The sequence below is a fragment of the Peromyscus maniculatus genome, chromosome 12 (assembly GCF_049852395.1).
Source record: "Peromyscus maniculatus bairdii isolate BWxNUB_F1_BW_parent chromosome 12, HU_Pman_BW_mat_3.1, whole genome shotgun sequence".
Lineage (NCBI taxonomy): Eukaryota > Metazoa > Chordata > Mammalia > Rodentia > Cricetidae > Peromyscus > Peromyscus maniculatus.
In genome coordinates, this window is record NC_134863.1 from 20998611 (window position 1) to 21013659 (window position 15049).

At 47.2% G+C, this 15049-nt stretch overlaps 1 long non-coding RNA gene across 2 annotated transcripts; it reads right to left on the minus strand.

Moving 5' to 3' along the window:
- Positions 1-4845: 4845 nt before the first annotated feature.
- On the minus strand, positions 4846-10137 carry LOC143267997 (uncharacterized). 2 transcript variants are annotated; one of them, XR_013043581.1, is made up of 4 exons: positions 9644-10137; positions 8760-8934; positions 7254-7344; positions 4846-4906 (listed from the first exon to the last, which is right to left on the minus strand). It is a non-coding gene; the product is annotated as an uncharacterized LOC143267997 (long non-coding RNA). The 2 variants fall into 2 exon arrangements; XR_013043580.1 differs by lacking the exon at positions 4846-4906 and having other exon boundaries at positions 6149-7344.
- Positions 10138-15049: the final 4912 nt, after the last annotated feature.

The window sequence follows — 15049 nt, forward strand, 5'->3', positions numbered from 1 at the left end:
AAGAGACACCTTGACCACGGCAACTCTTATAAAGGAAAACACTTCATTGGGGTGGCTTACAGTTCAAAGGTTCAGCCTGTTATTATCATGGTGGAACATGGTGCAAGCAGACGTGGTGCTGGAGAAGGACCTGAGAATTCTACGTTTTTGATCTGCAGACAACAAGAAGTGAGCTGAGACACTGGGTGTGGCTTGAGCATATATGAGACTTCAAAGCCGGTCCCCATGGTGACGAACTTCCTCCAACAAGGCCATACCTACTCCAACAAAGCCACACCTCCTAATAGTGCCACTCACCATGAGCTTATGGGAGCCATTACATTCAAGCTAACACCAGCAGGGAAATATTTCTCCCATCGGGGAATGAGGACCCACATCACAGTTTAATATTTCCTTGCCCAGGGTCACACTTCCAAAATCAGGAATGGCAGGGACTGGATGCCAACTCCTCTGGTCCCAAGAACATTCTCATCAACAAGTCCTACTTTCCAATACAGGCAAAGGGACTATCTCTACAGCAGGATTGTTGCTTATGGGTTTGAACCTCCAGAAAGTATTTGCCTTAGCTTGGTCCAGATGAACTGCAGCCATAGAGGCCACTGCACTTGGGACCTCAGCTGGGACTGCATCTTTGACTTGGAACAGTTGCATTCTGCCGAAGGATGGGGCACCAATATTTGTCACAGCATTGATCACAGCTATAATTACAATACCTCTTGTGTTGTAATTATTTCTCATCTGCCTCTCTCCCAAATTCTGTCAGAACACAGGCTCCCTCTATCTTTTTTCTTAAAAAAAAAAAAAAGTATTTTATGAGTATGAGTATTTTGCCTGCATGTATGTATGTGCACCAGGTGCATGCAGTGCCCATGGAGGCCAGAAGAGGGCATCAGATAGAGTGGACCTGCAATTACAGACACTTGTGAGCCTTCAGTTGGGTGCTGGGGATCAAACCCAATGCTGTTACCTGCTGAGCCATCTCTCCGGCCCCTATCTGTTTGTAATTGTGCCCTGAAGGTGAAGCTCCAAACTCAACAAATATCTGTGGTATGTAAGGCAATGGTGGTGAATGCCTTTAATCCCAGCACTTAGGAGGCAGAGGCAGGTGGATCTCCAAGTTTGAGGCCATCCTGGTCTATTGACAGGTACCATAAGCCTAAGCGACCCTTGACAAACATGCTGCCATATTCGGGCTTCTTTCCTCTTTTCTTAGATCTAGGCCTTGCTTAAGTCTCCATAGCACCAGAACCTCTTCTCACAGATACCAGAACCTCTTCTCAGATATCAGGTGAATGAGCTGCAGTTAAGCAATTAGGCAGTTAGACAAGGGTAGATAGATAACCTTCAGAGTAACATTTCCTGCTGGCCAAACAGCCCATAATTAAGTCCTTTCCTGCTTGCAACCCCCATAATTAAGTCCCTTCCTGCTCTCAACCCCCTTTGCTTACCTATATGTGCCTTGAGAGTAAAATAAAATTTTGGAGCTTGATCAGACATCCTGTCTTGCTCTCATTCTTTGTGTCTCTTGTTCCTCTCATTCGCCGGCCCTCCCTTTAGGTCCCCGTTGAAGACCCCACTGGCCGGGGTAGTCTACAGAGCAAATTCCAGGATGGCCATGCTACACAACACCCCTCCACACATACACATCCCTCCACACCCCTACACACACACACACACACACACACACACACACACACACACACACTATGGTATGCACCAATAAACATACAAATAAATGAATACATTTCTACACATTCTCAGCCACTCTCTAGGCACCTATACTGGTCCAAGAACCTACATTAGCATCTCTCCTGCCAAGACCATTACTACAGGGCACATCTTCCAGGAGAAGCTGAACTTGCCATGAGACTTCACATACAGCACGAAGGCTGGCTCAAAGTACAGCCTGAAGGTCAGCACTACCAAAGCACATGGATCTCCAGCCCAAGTCCAGGCAAATCCTCCCATGTTAGGGTCTTCATCTATGGCTCCGACTCAAATCAATTCTCATGAGTTCGGCACAAAACAGACCCTCCATCAACACTGATGGACTACAAGCTCTTTATTCCTCTTGGGAAGCTGATTTTTAATCTGTCTTATAAACATGAATGGAAAGCAGAACTGATGGGTTAGTAAAGAAAAATGCTTCCGGCTTCCAGTAACGTGCCGATCCCTGCCTGAGTGCAGAAATATCCGCCAGCAGAGCATAACACATCAGTCATAAACAGCGTTCCTTAAACGATTACTCTGAAAAGAAATGTGACCCTTAGCACTCCATAGATGTGAGCCTGATCATAAAAGCCATTAGAATATTCTCTCGGACTACCCAGGTCCTGGTTGAGTGAACTTTCTATTAAATAAGGAAACCAAATACTAAGATATATAAAGAACTCGTACTGAACTGACCTGGTAGAGCAGGATAGTTTGAGACAAACATTTTGTAGTCAGTAGAGGGTTCAAATTCTACCTCTGATTTTCCTAAGGAACTTACCTAGGGCAAACCACTCCTCTGAATTCATTTCCTCATCTATAAACTGGGGTATGATACTTATAAGGTTGTTACAAGGTTTAAACGAGATAGATGAACAAAGCCCCAGGAAATGTAGGAATGGGCAGAGAAGTAAGGGCTGCCATTGGTACCAGGGTCAAGAGAAGAAACCCGGTTAGTGAGGTCCATGATGGCACACAGACCCGAGGTTCACATTGGAAATCCAGTGTCATCTTGACTCCTGTGTTCCAAAATTTCTCTTCCCTGAGGAGGAGATCAAATGTAAAGATTCACTCTTCAGAATGGATGGGTTACCCTGAAACCCTGTTAGAGTTCTGATTCTAGAACCCCACCTCCGGCTTCAGAAGGAGCCTCTGGGAATGGGACCTCAGAATTTCCTGTGTGGACTAACACTTATGAAGCCCTGATTTAAGACCAAAGTTAATTGAGTCAGGCCATCTTTGGGCCATCTGATTCACCTGTGGCCACCTTTTACTGCATAATTATAGATGTCTATTCCTACATAGGAGAATGGGAATTTCACTCTAAAACACAATCAACAAAGCCTAGCCGGTCGGCATTGCTTGATTCCACACAAAAGAAATCAAATACCACAGAAGGAATCTAGTTGCAGACACGGAACCGGTTATAAAATCAGAAGAATCTATCTCAGAATGGACAGGGTCCAGGGCAGGACCTAGGGAGCAGGAACTAATGGACACCTGCAGGGAAAACTCCTGCAGGAGATGACTTCCAGGAGCTTTTGGTCCTAAATGAAAATTCCCAAGAGAGAATCTGATTGGTCAAGTCACGGTCATATGACAAGCCCTGACATTCCCCTACCCCTTTACTCCTCCCACCCCTGTCACCCCGCCAAGGAAGCAGGATACCCCGAGGATGGAGCTAGAACGCCTTCCTGCACAGTGGGTTGGATGCTCCTCTGAACACAATCAGGTGTCATCCCCGCATGCACATAGACAGAGTCATTAGGAGAAAGGTTCCCAGCATTCCTAGGCCAGCAGACTCCAGAAGCCTGGACATCGGGAGAAGTGCAAATGTGTGAGACTTCAGAGACATGAAAGGAAACGTGAAAGTTTTCTTAGAGTGATTGGGGGCGTTCAAAAGCAAGGAAAAGCTGAGCAGAGGCAAGCGTGTGATTGGATGTAGTTGGGAAGGCCAAAAAGAATGACCTTACATAATGACTTCAAGAAGCCACGTGTTTAGAAGCTGGTGGGGACAGATGTGCTGCATGCCCCCAGGAGGGAGGAAAGCAGACTTTCTGAGGTGTCTGACAGAGACTGCAGCGGAGGGCAGAGTGCACAGGCTTATCCTCTGCAGCCTGAGCCTGAGGACTGAGCACATACAACACATGCGTGACTTCCAGAGGTGGTGCAGAGCCATGGCCTGGTACTAGGCAGGGAAACAAGGCTTGGGTGCTGCATTTGGGCATGAGCAAGTGCCGGGGCATGGTGGCAAGAATCTAAAGGGGTGCCAGTTGGTGGGGCGCATGACTTTAATCCCAGCACTTGGAGGCAGAGGCAGGTGGATCTCTGTGAGTTCGAGGCCAGCCTGGTCTACAGTGTGAGTTCCAGGATAGTCAGAGCTACACAGAGAAACCCTGTCTGGAAAAAAAACTCAAACCAACCAACCAAATATACAAAAAATCTAAAAGGGCAACATTGTCAGGGTGGTGGTCTACAGATCATCCCACATGTAGATGTTGATAGACTTTTTTTTTTAAGATGTTGGAAATATCAACTTCTTTAGTAAAGGCATTAGAAAAAGATCTCAAAGCAGAAAACTCACTAGTGCTTCAGAGTACTTAGTGTGACAGGCCAGGAGGGAGTTAGATGTGACTTAACAGACATGATTTGTCTGCTGCCGCACATCAAAAGAGCAGGCCTGATTAAGCCAGGCATATTTAACTTCATAGTGTTGCACCCATTTCATGAAACCCCCAGAGACCACCCAGGAGCCCGTTTCCGATGCAAGCACATAAGGGTCCTTTTATTCAGGTTCAACCTGGGCCACCGCAGGCAGATGGAAGGAAATGTGGTAGTGGCCACAAGCCCAGGTATAGAGGGTTTTTATAGGGAAAAACCACAAGCCAGGAATTGGCAACTTGGGATTGGACAGAAGGGATATGGTGATTTTTTTTTTTTTTTGAAACTATTGGTCTAGACTTTGGGCGCGAAACCACATTTGAAACCATTGGGTTAGACTTTTTGGTGGGGAACCACAACCCGCTGAACAGGATTATCTGGACTGCTCAGCAGGATTATCTGAATATCTTAAGGGCCATAAACCACAGACAGGATGTCTGCAGGAGGATACCGCTCTGTATCTGTTCCAGTTGTCATTCCTGAGGTCCTTCCTGGAACTGAGTACAGCAGGTGGTCTGAGATGGTGGCCCTTTCCCTAAAATGGAGCCGGTAAAGTCAAGTCTAGACCTTCACATTAGCCTGTGCTAAATAGTCTTTATTGATATTCAATATATTAGCAGGTTGAGTCATGGGGGGTTTGGTGAGATGCTGACATAAATAAAGCTGTTAAAAATTGACCAAAAAGTATGAGAGTGACTATTACAATGAGCATGTGGGTGTAGGAGAAGGAAGCTGAATATGAGCTGGGCACTTGAATACATGTGAGGAAACATCACATCGAGCCCTGTTAGCATTTATAATTAAAATCTGTTGTCTTCGTTACTTTTCTGTTGGTATGATAAGAAACCATGACCAAAGCAATTCATAAAAGAAAATTTATTGGGGCTTGTTGTAGGGTGACTCCATGACCATCATGGCCAGAGCCATGGCAGCAGGTTCTGGAGCATGGCAGTCATGGCTCTGGAGCAGTAGCTGAGAGCTTACTCTGATTCACAAGCACAGGGCAGAGAGGGCTAACTGAGAATGACATCAGCTCTTGACACCTCCAAGCCCATCTCCAATGACACTCCTCCTCCAATAAGGCCACACCTCCTAATCCTTCCCAAACAGTTCCACCAACTAGAGAACCTATCATTGAAACATATAAGCCTATGGAAGCCGTTCTAATTCAAACCACCACACTTGTTAATAAATTTTTAAATGATGTTTTTTAGCGCTGCATGCATATATATTCTATAAATAGTTGCACAAGAAGAAATTTGCCTTTCACTGTGGTATCTGTTCATTTTTTTTTAATGCAGCAAGGACTTTGTGTACAAAGTAGGCATTTCACATACAGTGAATGATATAGTATATTGTATGATTAGATATAAATGTAACATATATCATTTTTATTCTAATTTATTTTCAGCTAGCTAACTCTAAAGAGAAACTGTCAAGGGTGTATAAAACCACTTGGTCAAGAGAGACATCAAGCACATGAAAATCTGCAACTTGTCAAGTGTCTCAATACCAGTTGAAACCGGACTAATGCCTTGGTGTTGATCCCACACTGGCCCCGTCCAAGTAAAGTGGGGGTGGCAGCGGCAGTCCTATCCACACTTTTCTAGAAGTCCTATTCCCTCAACAGGGCCTTCCTTTAGCAGGAAATTGAGGTAGTCCCTTCTGAACTCTCAGGACGCTGGACCCCACAACTCAAGGACTGACATTCTAGTTCCAGCTGGCAAGTCACACACGCACGCACGCACGCACGCACGCACGCACATCATCTAAGGAATCTCTCTGCGGTGTTGTGTGTCCCCTCAACCCATATACTCTCTGCTCATTAACAGCAGCAGCGACAGTTTGGATGCCCAAACCGTTGAGGATGCACAGTTGGTCCATGATTTATTTCTCTGTTCTCCCGAGTGCTTAGCATTGTGCTTTTATTAAGCTAGTGCTGAATAGAGACCTCCAAAAATGCTAAATAATATAAACTCTGAAAACAGCTGTATAACTGATGGGGAGTACCTAATTTAGCAGCCTTTGCTGGTTTGCACTTTGGGGTACAAAATAAATATGCTTTTAAATGTTTCTCTCAGAGGACTACAAATGTAGAAACTAAGTCTCTGGCACTTAATAGGTTTAAGAAATATTGATTGATTGAATGTATATTCTGTATTGTGTATGTATATGTTTCCCCCTTTGATTTATTTTATTTTTTAGCTGTGTTGAACCCAGAGCCTCATGCGTAGTAGACCAGCGCCCAACCACTGGGTTATCCTGTGACCTCTGAGTGGATAAATTAAGCGGAAAAATGCACACACAGCCTGCGCAGGAAGATAAATGCTCGAGTTAACGGAAAAATTGCAGGGATCCTCAAATCAAAATGGAAAAAACAAACAGCGGTGAGGGAGGAGGTGTCCATGTCACAGTGGAATGCATTGGAAAGCCACCATTCCACACGCTGGAGGAAATGTCTCCGACCTGTCACACCGCTATCACTGTATGACACCACACAGCACAGAAGGTGCCTTCCAAAGTTTCTCCAGTTAACTTTCAGACTTGTCTAACTTTCTGAGACGAAGAAGCCTCTTTTGGGGAAAACCCCGCACGAAAATATGGCTATAAATAAATGCACTTTAGTCCCCTTTCTAAATTGCACAGGTCAGAAGGCTTTCTGAGGTCTGGGTTTTCTTTAGTGAGGAAGATGTGCAAATGAGGAATTAAATGGGAAAGTCAGACCTTGTCTGGAACGTGGCCTCTCTGCTTTTTAATAGGCCTCTTTTCCATTTGGTTTGAGATAAAGTGGCCCCAATTATTTTAAAATCCTTTAAAGGAAAAGATATCCATAAATTACGTTGCGAGCCTCTCCTGGTTTCCCAGAGAAATTAAATTCTTACCTTAAATGACTTAAATCACATGCATAGAACCAGACAAAACTCCCTTCTGTCGCGTTACAAAAGACAGACCCAGCAGCACAGAATTTCGGAGCTAAAAAGATAAATAGAAATAGATATAAACACACCCCAGCAGCAAAATTCAATAGTGAGATCAAAGCCAAACTTCCTCCTCCACAGAGTTCCCCTTCAGATTTTTTTCCCCTCTTTTGCACCATAATCTGAGCCTCAGAAACGTTGGTTCCTATTCAGCCTCAAGATCAAACAGCTCGCACACATCTGCTGGGGTGGAGGTTTCCTTCTTTCTTTCTTTTTTTAGAGGCATTCAATAATTGGTGGGGTGAGGGGAGAAGAGGAGATTGAACATCAGCATAAAGACAAGAGCAAAACACACCACCTCACTCTTGCCCATGCAAACGACGGCCGTGGGAGAGGGTTGTGCAGATGCGTGAATATTTGTGAAAGGTAATGCCAACACACTCCAAGAGGAGGGGTTTTTGTTTGTTTGTTTTGGTTTTCTTGTTGTTTTTACATAGTTTGCCATAGCAGTGAGCATGATCTGTTTTGTGGTTGTTGTTGTTGTTGTTGTTTTAATTGAGAAACTGTCACTCTATTTTATCTCTTTCCAAATGGAAATCTTGTCCTTGACCTGTTTCAGAATAGGGTAGGCAAAGGTCCAGCCTGAGCTCTGTAACCCAGGCAGCTGCAGGCCCTACACACAGGCAAAGACAATCTAAGGTGGCGTGGATCCCGGTGAACAGGAGAAGGGCAAAGCCACAAATGTGGGATGATGCCCAAGAACGAACGCTTCCTGGAGGAGGTAGCCTTCAGACAAGGTCTTAAAGATCCTGGGGTTCTACTAAAGAAGTAGATGAGGCACGTCTCAGGCAGAAGGACCTAGTATGATTATTTGGTTGACAGAAAAATTCAAGGATGAGGGGCTAGGGAGGTGGCTATATGGGCATGAAAACCTGAGCTTAGCTGGCCATAGCAAGGCATGGGTGCAATCTCAGTGCCAAGAAGGCAGAGGCAAGAGGTCTTTCTGGAACTTGCTGGACAACCAGGAGAACCCAATAGGTGAACTCCAGATTCAGTGAGAGCCTGTCTCAAAAATAAAGATGGATAGTGACCGAGGGAGATGCTCAACATCAACCTCCAGTCACAGGCGTGTGTATACACACAGAAAGAAAGAAACGAAAAGAAAGAGAGAGAGAGAGAGAGAGAGAGAGAGAGAGAAGGAAGGAAGGAAGGAAGGAAGGAAGGAAGGAAGGAAGGAAAGAAAGAAAGAAAGAAAGAAAGAAAGAAAGAAAGAAAGAAAGAAAGAAAGAAAGAAAGAAAGAAAGAAAGAAAGAAAGAAAAGCAAATGCAGGAATGCTCACGTGCCTAGGTAACTGGCATGGTATGTAGAGGCTAGGATGGGAGACGCCATGGAGACCAGTGGCAATCTTGGCAGTAGAAAAAGAAATTAAAGCCGTCGTTTATTACCAAGTTGTATTTGTCCGCTCTTACGTTTGTCTTTCCTTCCAGCCCAGCTCCTCCTTGTCCTCATGCATTCTTGACCCTCTGTTTCCAAACAGGAAGATTTACAGCATACAACTGCCCTCTGTCACTGGTGCAGACGAAGAAGCGACACGGCTCTTCTTGCCCCCAACCCCATCGCCTGGGACAAAAACTTCAAAGTAACCTGAAAAGAAGCAATCGAAGTGAACCCCAATAGACAAGATGTCCTCACGGTTTCCTCTTCATTGCGTATGGAATTTCTCCTCCACGGTCCACGAGAGCCCTCTTATTTAAGGGTCCCTGTTGGCTTCTGAGATTCCCTGACTCAAGGCATCCCAGAGAGAGTCTGTTGTTGGTCACATTAAGGAATGCTAAACTACTGTAACAAATCGCGCCCCCCCCCCCCCCCCCCCCGCCAAATCTCAGAGGTCCCATACAGTGTTTATTTCTTGCTTGGGCAAACACTATGCTCTTTAGCTCTTAAGGGGCATGTCTGCAAGCTATCTTGGGAGTCTGGGGTGCTGCCATTTGCCACTAGCCTGCAGTGTGACCCTGGACAAAGAGCTTCCCTTATATGGGCTCAGATTCTTTAGTTACAAGTTGGAGCTCATGTCCCTTGCCCATGTATCCTATAGCACTATTGGCGGATGTCAAATGGCTTAATAAGCAATCATTACAATTGTAAAAGTCAGTAACACACGTTGACTTCTTATTATCCGGAAGGCACGGTACTGTACGTTTTATGGACATTATTTCATCCAATCCTTACAACAACACTGTCACGAAGTTCCGCCACCTTTACTCTAATCAGAAAGTGGGAAGGATATTTGCTCTCGTATATGAAATAGAGCTATAGCATGTCTAGTTCCCTCCCCATTAAGCTTTGTACTTACTGATCTTCTCTTTAGCAATACTCTTGGCCTGGATGTGAAGATGGCTTATCCCCACCTCCACTCCGGCATCCAGCTCCATGTCATCTTAGAGAGGGTGCTCAAGGCTCGCTCAGCACACAGTAGGTGCTTAGGAAGTATTTGTTGAATCTGTGTGATCTTCCACACTGCCAACCCCTATGGGAAAAAACAGCGCTGTGTGTTATTTTCCTTTTCTGTCCAGAGCTATAGCAAACCACAGGGGCACTGAATCCAGAATGCTGACACCCTCGCAGCCTAGAACGGAGAAATCCACCGGCTGCAGCCTGTCAGCTCTCCTGGTGAAAGACTTGGGGGGGGGGGGGATACGCTCCCTCTCCGCCAGTCCCCAGGCATCTGGGTCCCCTGCACAAGCCTTAATCAAGTCATCATATCTAGCCAGTGTCTCCTGGATCCTGTCACTTCTGAATGAGAAAAAATTTGCTGACAAATTTCTGCCAGCAGGACGTTGGTGTTCTCCTGCGAGGCCGGATGAAAAGCACCTGTGACGTCAGCAGTCTCCCGCCTTCCGGCTCCTGCCGGGAACTTTGAGGTCGCCGGGTTCTCTGTGTAGCCCCTCACAGCCCACCTGCCCCTCTGAGTCCCGTTCAGGCCCCACAACTGTTCGGACTGCACGGAATGAGCCCAAAGCTTCCCAATTGTGGGTCTTGCTGACTTGTGCGGGTCGAAGAAGGCGGCTCTGCCCCAAATCAAGAAGCCGACGGGCACCAGCCAACCCTGGCCTCGCCATTGTCCCCACAGTTAGGAGCATTTATTTGACTGCGTGCCAGGACAGTTCGTTATAACTTATAAAAGCTCTGCTTTGAAGGAAGGGCTGCCTTGGCCTCTCTATATGCCTGATGGATTTCACTCCGTAGCAAAAACTGTGAGAATAACACACCAAAAACACTTCTCACCCTTCATCAGAAAGATTCTCCCCCCCACCCCCACCCCCAACAGAGAATTTTGCTGGAGAAAAGGAGCTGAGAGGATAAAGATATTGGTGGAGCTTAATGCCATAAATCTGATTAATTTACCTTGTGACACTCGTCACAAAAAAGTTAAGGGTCAGAGTCTTGCCTGAGAACTGACCTTTCACCAGCAGCCAAGGCGGGTCACAGTGGGGGTCTACAGGCCTTTCATAGCTACCTGCTGCTTTGGACAATGCAATTGGACACAGTGTTCAACATGATGGAGAATACCTCAGGGCCCAGTCCCTTGTTCTCTCTGCCTGTGAACTGGAAAGCATCCAGGACAGGACAGCATCTTCACTTTCCAGATGGGACCAGACAAGAGCCACCTCGGGGATACAGGGACAGAAAACACAGAGTGCTCTCAATGGTGCATTTGCAAACTCCTATTTCCTATCTTACGGACTATCCAAAGACGATCAAGTCCGGGTCCTTCACTAAGGAAACACGAGGGACCTTGTTGCTCTCTATACAGAATGCAGTCAGTGCCTAATATATGGAAGGTCCTTTTTGTATGCTCAAAGGGTGACTAGTGGACACTTGGGGTCGTAAATTATACACAGGAAGATATGCAAGAAAAGCATCCAGCCTCCCAAGCCTGGGAAACGCAGGTTGACGCTCGGGTGGCTCTTTGCTTCCTGTTTCATTTTTGTTTTGAGACAGGGTCTCACCTATCCTCAAATGGCCTTGAATTCCTGATCCTCCTGCCACAGCCTCCTGGCTCCTGGGTTTCAAGGTGATGTGAGCCACTACCTGTGGCTTGCCTCTCTTACATTCCATCAGCGCACAAAAGGAACGGTGAAGAGCTGGCCCCGCTGCTGCCATTCACATTTTATGTTTTTAAAAACATCTCTCAGACTGAGCAGTCTGGTGAGGCCTAAGTAGCTGGTCCTCCGCCCCGCCCCCGCCCCACCCCACCTCCCGGTTGCGGTGTTACCACCTGGGGACGTCTAGGACACTTCCAGAGATTTCTGTGTCCCTGCCTGTTGCCACCCAGGGCTGCCAGCAGCGTTTGCAGCTTTCTGGTTTTGTGTTTCATCTCAGCCGGAGCGGGACGTGTTAAAGGAGGGAGCATCTGGTAGAATGGGCACCGCGAAATGGGAACCAGACGCTCAGTCAAGCGCCACCGAGGGCTGTTTATCCGTGGAATTAACCTTTTGTTCAGCATTTGCTTTGTGGTGGGCTCGGGCTGGGCTTTCCAATTCACATCCTGCCCGGTGTCTCCAAGAGGCAGCCAGGTTCTGCTGAGTCAGCGCTTCACACGGCCTGGCAGAAGCGGTTCCGGGCAACTGGCAGCCAGGAAAACTCTCGCAGCATCCCCACCCCACCCCACCCCCCGCCCCCACCCCCGCCCCCTTTCTGGCAGTCACTTTCGGCTCCCTGTAGATTTATGACAGCAGCAGATGGGCCCAGGTGGACTCCAGTGAGAATCTCAGACAGGCCCAGCTCCTCTGCCCGCTGAAATTGTGTCTAGACGAGAGGGAAGGCTCACGCGCCTCCTAAATTCACTTTGAAACAACTCAAAAGTGTGAAAGGAATTTACAGCCACAGGAAGGTCTGGAGCGTGCAGGCAAGACACCAGGGTTGCCCTGGGGGAAGAGAGCAAAAGGGGGGAGGGGGAGAGGGGGGAAGGGAGAATGGAGGGGGGAGGGAAAAGGGGAGGGGGGAGGGAAAAAGGACGTTTAACAGAGACGGTGGATGCTCAGTTTGCCCCGACACCAGTCTTGCCCACCAGCCTGTCTCCCAGGTAGTGATGGACACTGACAAGGCAGGCAGACTGTTCACCATGGTTCAGCTCTAAGAGAAAAGAGCACACCTTCACGCGTCAGTCTGGAGAGGGTCAGTTGGCTCTGGGCGTAGTCCCCGTGGAGGTGGTGGCTGGTCGTAGTTGGTGACTTTCACAGGTTTCCACAGAAGCCCCAGATAGAAAACAGATCCAAGTGCCCCAGCCCTGGTGGAAGACGTAGGTGGCCAGGAGCCCAGCTTCCGATACATTGCTCCCACCTCCCCCCACCCTGGGCCCACCTAAGGCGAGAACCCTGAGAAGAGGGAACTGACTGAGTTCCTCTGAGCCCTGGCAGTCCAGACTCTTCCCTCACCCCCTAGACGAGCTGTATCCCTGGGTATTTGACCAAAGACGAACACAGGCTGCTGCAATCAGAGGAGAAACAGAAGGAAGTAGGCTGGGGGCTGCCGTGGCAGACACGCTTTCCCAAGCTGTGGCGTGCTGCGTGTGACCGAAATTTCCTGGACCCGTCCCAGGCCCCAGATCCAGATAACCAGGCTTCATCTGGGTGCCATGTGTCTGGCGTCTTAGAGTTCATTTTACATTGAAAATATAAACATCACACTCATGAGCTCATTCATTCATTTTATGCTTATTAAAAAAGGTTTACTTGTGACTTATAGATTTTTTTTTTTTTTTTTTAAGAAAAAGCACGAAAGTATAAGGAAACAAAACCAGATAATCAGATGTGTGTTCTCCAAGAAGCTTATGGCTTGATGCTGGGGCTAGGACCATCTCCAATAGGATAAATGTGACATCTGGGAAGGTACCTTTTAGTGGAGAAATTGGTAAGTGACTAAGATATAATTTGAATACACATAAACACACACACACACACACACACACACACACACACACACACAAAATGTGAGTTTTGGAGGACCATCCAGTCTAGCAATTTAATACCAGATATTAGCGTCTGGAAAGACCCTGGTTTACCAGTTTGGTAGGGAATATGAAATCCCAAAGAGCAATTTGAAAAAAAAAAAATTAGTTACAGAAAGGATTGTTGCAGTGGTCCAGGGAAGCGGTCCCAGAATTCCAGAGAGAGCCAGGATTTATCACCCATGAAGTTCGGGTAATGCAAAGGGCGGCCTGGGCCGGGGAACCTTCCGGAAGGGTATCTGAGGGTGAGGAAAGGGAAGGCTCTTCAGTGAACTCCATGAGGCAGTCGGCGGTGAGAGGAAGAAGGCCAGAGGGTACTGCCAGTGACTGATGTGGCTGCAGGGCTGAGAGGAAACGGCTCTTCCAACCTGCTATTAAAGCAGCTGTGGTCAGGCCCATGGTGACAGCTCAGCCCTGGCATGGAACCTAAGACGCTGGCTGCCCCCCACCCCCATGTTGGGATCTGTGGGGACAGACAGTTCTCCAAAGCCCTGGACCAGGATACGCCCTCCAAACTCACTCTAGCGGCTTAACTCTTCTGTGCCTGTACATTCTCCTGCTACGCAGATCACTGAAGCTGTACCTTCCTTTCCACAGCTAGAAGTTTGCTTAAAAGTCCCCCCACCTCCCTACAGGCTCCCGTGAAGTGAAACACGCAGATCTTAGATGCTTATTCAAGGCTGGCAAATGAATATAGCCATGTGACCCATCACCCAGCCAGAAACAGAATATTTCTGCCGCTCTAGAAGTTTCCTTCATGGCCTTTCCTAGAGGCCCTCTGTCCGCCTATGGTGTGAAGCAGCTGTTAGCCTCATTTCTGACCTCTGGACTGGATTTGTTTCTCTACCATGCCATATACATGGAATGATGCAAAGTGTCCTCTTTCCAGCTGGTTTCCTTTGCTTGGTGTGTTTCTGTGACCTGTGTTATTGCAGGCTCCAGTAATCTGTCCTTCTTTTCTTCGTTCATTCTGAACATTATTTCACTGCATGGATACACCACAGTTTGCTATGGATCCCCACACCTGTTGTTGGACATCTGGGATGCATCCAGTTTAAGCTTTGGTGAATAAAACTGCCATAAAAATTCCTGCGGAGGCCAATGAGAATCCACCTGATTTCATTCTGCCAGGGCAAATACCTGCTAGCGGAATTGCTGGGTGGTAGGGCAGAGGTGTGTTAAACTTCCAGGCAGATTTCCAGTGTGGTTGTTTAGAATTGCACATTCAAAGGAGGAATCTAAGGATGGCTCTTGTGTTTTCACACAGGCCCATAAACACCTATGCTATCAGGAGGGCATGTGCTGAGACAGTCTCCTGCAGTGGCCACTCGGGAGCTGTGGCAGTGGAAATAGCTGTCATTTCCTCCCTTGGTGAGTGAACCACTTGAACAGGTGATGTCTAGGATGTTCCTAGCTCTGCCATGACACACAACCTTCCACCTATTTTTAGGCAAGAAAACATTAGCGATTATCTTCGTTAACAATTGTTACCTGCTTTGCAGCTTATGAATGGAGTTATTTGATGCATCATCGAACAGCTTCAGGCCCTGACTCACACACAACACTTGGTGCTGGTTGGTTTTATGTCAGCTTGACACAAGCTAGATCCATGTGGGAAGAAAGACCCTCAGCTGAGAAAATGTTCCCCATCAGACTGGCTTGTGGGCAAGCCTTGATTTTTCTTGATTCTTAACTCATGTGGGAGGGCCCAGCTCACTGTGGGTTGCACCACTCCTGGGCTGGTGGTCC